This window comes from Adiantum capillus-veneris, chromosome 18 (assembly GCF_014529385.1).
Source record: "Adiantum capillus-veneris isolate H3 chromosome 18, ASM1452938v2, whole genome shotgun sequence".
Classification (NCBI taxonomy): domain Eukaryota; kingdom Viridiplantae; phylum Streptophyta; class Polypodiopsida; order Polypodiales; family Pteridaceae; genus Adiantum; species Adiantum capillus-veneris.
Window position 1 is genome coordinate 30,661,561 of NC_140948.1, and position 6,460 is coordinate 30,668,020.

Here is a 6,460-nt window from a genome sequence, read left to right on the forward strand (position 1 = left end):
ATAAAACCTGGTGAATATTCGACAGAATCTCCTCTATGACTGGAGCAAAATCTCACCAAAAAACAAGGAAGTAAACAATGCCAAAACACTAGGGCACAATGCCAAATGCAATGGCAAACAATCTGGGAATCCCTTGACTGGAATCAATGAGCGTAAAGCTTCCACAATGTCGATACATGAGTTGTACCTACTCTACAAGACACTGCAAACATGTGAGCTATTCGCCAAGCTCACCCAGTGCTGTATTGAGGTATACATGCACTAATCTTCCACTTGCAGAGAATAGGGTACAAGCCCCGAGTGCAACCTACAATCACTACCTCGATCGCATGAAATCATGCACATAAAATTTTTGCAAAAAGTTTGCCAGAATTCTGACATTACAATGGCTATCAAACCCAAATAACCAACAACAACTGCCAAGTTCAGACATGATCAATAAATGTGCATTAAACTGCACTCAACATACATGCATAAAAACCTATGCAAATTCGTGTACCACTCTCTTCAAAATAAACTCAATCGCACGAGCTAACACGCATAAGCTTTAATGAATCTGCTCTCAAATCTTGAGAGTCCACAAGAGTGCATACATCCAATAAATGTTCTCAACTTATACACATAAATTTGCTGAAATGTTCACCCCACAGTCTCTTCATAGAAAGCAAGACGTAAATGCACAAAACAAGAGAACAACAAAGCTCAATCCGAGCTCTCCGGTTGTGGCAAATCACCACAGTATGCATACATGGTCTGCACACTAGCTTGCGACTTCTCAAATACCATATAGCCGATCATCCCATGTCTCTCAAACCATTCAAAATTTGCAAAAACTTCCTTCTGCAAAGTTATATATCTCAAAAAATGGCTGGATACTGCAAAGATGGTCATGAAATAAGCTATTCTTATAGGTCAAAATAGACATGTAAAAATCTACGCTGGGTACCCTAGACCTACAGGCAGGCTGCCAAATTCACAACAATTCTACATTTGGAAAAACTTTTAATTGGAAAGTTGTAGACCACGACGTTTCCAGTAAGGATAGAGGGAATCAAGCCGAAACCCTTTTCTCAACCAAAATTTTGCTGCAAAATAGTGCTGAGAATTTTGCAACTTCACTGCAATCTCTGCCACAATGTCGTCATGCTCTCCGCGATCGCCATGCACTCTGAAACCAGTTGTGTGTGTGCGCGCGTGCACGTGTGCGTGTGCGTGTGCGTGTGCTTGTGCGTGTGTGTGTTTGTGTGTGTGTGTGTGTTTGTGTGTGTGTGTGTGTGTGTGTGAGAGAGAGAGAGAGAGAGAGAGAGAGAGAGAGAGAGAGAGAGAGTACAAACGATGTGGGTGGAGCAACTTAACACAATGTGTGTGAGAGAGCCCCTTATTCTTCTGATTATAGTAAAGAATAAGAGGTGTACAAGTAATGGGCGGTCGGACATCTCTCACATGTTTGAGAGGGAAAAGAGGCACACCGCTGGAAAGGGGGAAATCGGAAAACCACTAGCACATAAACTCGATGCCTCTATATAGCTCAGTGATCTCACAGCACCCCTATCCCCTAGCAAACACACATCCAGATAACACAATCTGCAAACAACTAATGCCCTTGCCCGCATCCAACCAACCCTAGTTGCACATAACCGGCTATAATCGGCTGCCAAGCATACGACTATGATTCTCGATCGTGACTCCTCAAAGCACCAAACACCATAGACAGTCAATTAAAACCTTGCAAGATCTCCAGCAGGCATAAGTTTTCTCACATATAATTGATACCCTCTTGGCATACAAACTTTTCCTCTTGATACACCCATACCTCTGGTATATGTCGAAAGCACATATAAATACAACCACTCAACACAAAGAAAAGCAACTTTCAAAACCCACGATGTATAACCTCATGTAGACAATTTCAAAGCCACGCAATCATACTCTGCACATAAAATGATAGTAACAAGTGGCTTCAGCACTCAATAATCAGTGTTTCTCTTCAACTTCTTAGTTGCGGCACCTCAAAGGCGCCCCTTCACCACCTATGGCGAGTTCCACCATACCATCTGTAGCCCTTGCTCGGATGCAATCTCCGGTTCCTCCTTGATCACGACCCCTCCTCTCATGCAGTCGGTGCCATCTTTCCAATCCCCGCCTCCCTTCAATGCTCACGCCATACTCCTCCTATTGCCACCCGTGGCGACTCTCCTCAAGCCCTCTCCTTCAGTGCAGCCCCATGGTAGCCCCTTACCTTCCTTCTTCTGCAATGGTCCTCCTTCTTGCTTAGTATGGCCACCAAATGGCACTAGTTCTGCTCATCACCTCTGCTCCTCAGCCGCTCTCTTCTCCATATAGCAACTGGCGGCTCTGCAGAGACCTCTATCACCATCCTCAGCCTCTTGGTCCTCCTGATTTCATGAGAGGCCGGCCTCTCCCTTTGCTCACTCCGTCACCTACTGCCCCATGGGCCCCTGGCGGCCTTCCCCCAGCAGCGCCATCCTCCCCTCCTCAGCTTCTGTTACGCTGCCCTGCAGCACCCCTATCATCCAACTGGCGCTTCTCCCTCATGCGTGACCCAAGTGGCCCTTCCTTCCTGTCGCGCTATTCGTTCACTGTAGCAGCTCGCTTTTTTCTTTTAATAGGTTTAAAAAGATTTTGGGCTTGGCCCCCATGCACACGCCAGCAATCATCGACTTCGATTGTCGATCAAGAAAATCTCCATCGGGACATCCCTTTGCATAGTCTTGACTTCTTAGGTCGCATTGTCTCATAAAATACCTTAATGTGGCTCACCGCTCCAGGAAGCACACAGCCGTTATGAGGACCAACGAACTGTGCCGCAATCCAACAGAACTCTTTCTGGACAACATATCCTGGATGAAAAGCATCACACTGAGAATGGCCTGGCTACCATGGCCGTTGACAAACTGGAGCCGAGCTACTAGCCCTCGACTTTCAAGAGTTCAGAGAGGTTCGAAACCGTTGGAATGCTGCCCTCATTTTGCAACACTATAGCATGAACTAACAGAGGAACCCATCAATATTCTCAATACCTTTGAGCCTCCCGATCAATGGTGTCGAAAGCCATTCGAGCCCTACCATATGCCATATCTGACATACACATCCTGGCCAGTAGTGTGTCCTGCAGACATCCCGCACAAAATCCCATATCACAAACTTCATGGCACCTGCATCCAGTACCCCTTGCCTCGTTCCCAACCTTGTGATATAAGCATATGCTCCTGCCACCTGTGATAGCACAAAAACACTTGAAGTTTTGACTAGCGATTGCTCCAACTCGGTGTACCTGGCTCTTGGCTCCATCAAATATCTACTCAAGGTCTTTGCCATTTGCCTGCAAACTGCCATGCCTCGACTTCCTGCACTTCCATAGATCGACACAGTTTGGCTGTACCATCTTTGCCCACCCCCTCGTTGAACATTCATGCTCAACCACAATATTATTTAGCTAAAATAAGTCTGCATAGAGAGAATGAGATAACATAGAGCTATAGACTGCATAAGAAAAATGATAGTGGCTATATAGATAGGATAGATATAGAGAGAAAAGCATCTGCTATTGCATCACCCGCCAGGGTCAAATGGAAAGCTCACAGCCCCCCCAAGCATGACATAGAGTCCACCTGGATCAAAAATATGGCTTTGATCATCGTCATCCGTCTCTAAAACAAGGCAAGTATTCCTTGCTTTGCACCTGTAACTTTGTCAGCCAACCAGTCTTATATACCTTCATAGCACCACCCTTCAGAAAATTGTATACATGGACCATTTCCACACCCAATACAAACCTGCACACCATGCATATCTTCTGCATCCTGTGTCACCCAACCATCGGTTAGCGAGCTCTCCATAGCTTCATCGTCTTTGAAAAACACAACCTGTAGCAAGCGGCATAGTGGTGCTTGCATAACAAGCTTTATCAACAAATCCATCAGTAGCATGGCACCAATCTGCAGCATCCAATCATCCAAAGCAAACACTGGCAAAACCTCATCTGTAGGCTCTTCAAGCGGTATTGGAGCAAGCACACAACCTTGCATATCCTGTATCCTTTCCATAGCTTTAGCAACCAAAACCTGTGACTCGTCATCTACATGGACCACCGGCTCATCGAATCCCCAACCATCTTCAACAAGACATTCCTCTTTAGTCAGCATGGTCTGACCATCACAAGGCACGAGAGAGGGTTGCCCAACCCCCTGGTCTTCGCAAACTGACTCTTCACCTGCAACCTGTTGTTCTTTGACCAAATTATCGACATACTATAGCTCGAACACAGCTCGGATTTCTCCACAAAGCTCACTGACTTTGGCACTTCAGCTATCTTCTCCCCTGCTTCTTTTTCGGAAGGCACTTGGTCAAGCACATCAGGCGGTACTCGGTAGACTTCTCTCTGCAATTGTTGAGCCCTGGTTGGCACTTCTTCTACCTCTTCTACCCTGGCATTAGCTTCATGTGCATTGATCACATTCATATCGACAAAAGGAGTTTTAATCTCATCATGCTCTTCAATCTATTTGGGCCTAGGTCCACTGGCTACCGTGATTGCCAATTGTAGCAACCTTGCCTCCATCTTTTTATTCATCTTTCGACTCTTTCCTTTGGCAATTCTAACGGCTTCATCATAAGTGCTTGGATCTTCATAATCGACTCTCTCACGAACATAGGGATGCAAGCATGATAGAAATCTTTCGAGCTTCAAATATCCCGCATGGGTTTCTTGGATAGCAGCCACCAAATACCCCTAATAAGCTTCAAATTTATCAACAAATGCATCAAAATTTGCAGTTACTTCCTTCTGCAAACCTTTGATCTTTGCATCTGCTTCCGAAGCGGACACCACCTTTCGATACCTTTGTAAGAATTGCTCGCGAAATCCGATCCAAGTCTGCTTGTGCACATCTTCTAAGCCATTGAACCAAACTTTTGCTTTACCTTGCAGCACCAAAGGTAGAGTTTGGAGCTTCGCTTCATCACCTGGCATCTGCAGTACTGTCAGCATAAATAGCTCAAAATCGGCTATCCAATCATCTGCATCTTCTTCTCCTTTGAAGACCGGCCCAAATTTCTGCTTCATTTTGACTCACGAGCACCTTATTAGGAAGCAATCAGTGGGTCCTCAGTGGGGGCACCACAAGATGGAAAGGGGGAAATGGGAAAACCACCAGCACATGAACTCGATGCCTCTATATACCTCAGTGATCTCACAGCACCCCTATCCCCTAGCAAACACACATCCAGATACACAATCTGCAAATAACTAATACCCTTGCCCGCATCCAACCAACCCTAGCTGCACATAACCAGCTATAATCGGCTGCCAAGCATACGACTATGATTCTCGACTATGACTCCTCAAAGCACCAAACACCATAGAAAGTCCATTAAAAACTTGCAAGATCTCCAACAGGCATAAGTTTTCTCACATATAATTGATACCCTCTTGGCATACAAACTTTCCCTCTTGATACACCCATACCTCTGGTATATGTCGAAAGCACATATAAATAGCACACAACCACTCAACACAAAGAAAAGCAACTTTCAGAACCCACGATGTGCACATAAAATGATAGTAACAAGTGGCTTCAGCACTCAATAATCAGTGTTGCTCTTCAACTTCTTAGTTGCGGCACCTCAAAGGCGCCCCTTCACCACCTATGGCGAGTTCCACCATACCATCTGTAGCCCTTGCTCGGATGCAACCTCCGGTTCCTCCTTGATCACGACCCCTCCTCTCATGCAATCGGTGCCATCTTTCCAATCCCCGCCTCCCTTCAATGCTCATGCCATACTCCTCCTATTGCCACCCGTGGGACCCTCTTCAATCCCTCTCCTTCAGTGCAGCCCCACGGCGGCCCCTTACCTTCCTTCTTCTGCGATGGTCCTCCTTCTTGCTTAGTATGGCCACCAAATGGCACTAGTTTTGCTCATCACCTCTGCTCCTCAGCCGCTCTCTTCTCCATATAGCAACTGGCGGCTCTGGAGAGACCCCTATCACCATCCTCAGCCTCTTGGTCCTCCTGATTTCATGAGAGGCAGGCCTCTCCCTTTGCTCACTCCGTCACCTACTGCCCTATGGTCCCCTGGTGGCCTTCCCCCAACAGCGCCATCCTCCCCTCCTCAGCTTCTGTTGCGCTGCCCTGCAGCACCTCCTTCTCCCGCCCTCGTTGGCGGCCAACCCCTTTGTTCAACATGCACCACCTCGTGGCCTAGACACCTTGCCCGCCACCACTGCAGGCGCCAATAGCGACCTCGCTATTGGTCTCTTCTCCTATAAATTGGCCTCCCGACCGTACCTGTATGGTCCCCCTGTCATCCAACTGGTGCTTCTCCCTCATGCATGACCCAAGTGGCCCTTCCTTCCTGTCGCGCTGTTCGTTCACTGCCGCAGCTCGCTTTTCTCTTTTAATAGGTTTAAAAAGATTTTGGGCTTGGCCCCCATGCACAC

At 46.9% G+C, this 6,460-nt stretch overlaps 1 pseudogene; it reads right to left on the minus strand.

The window, feature by feature from the left end:
- Positions 1 to 586: 586 nt before the first annotated feature.
- Positions 587 to 5,921, minus strand: LOC147435422 (uncharacterized; annotated as a pseudogene).
- Between the last annotated feature and the right edge of the window lie 539 nt (positions 5,922 to 6,460).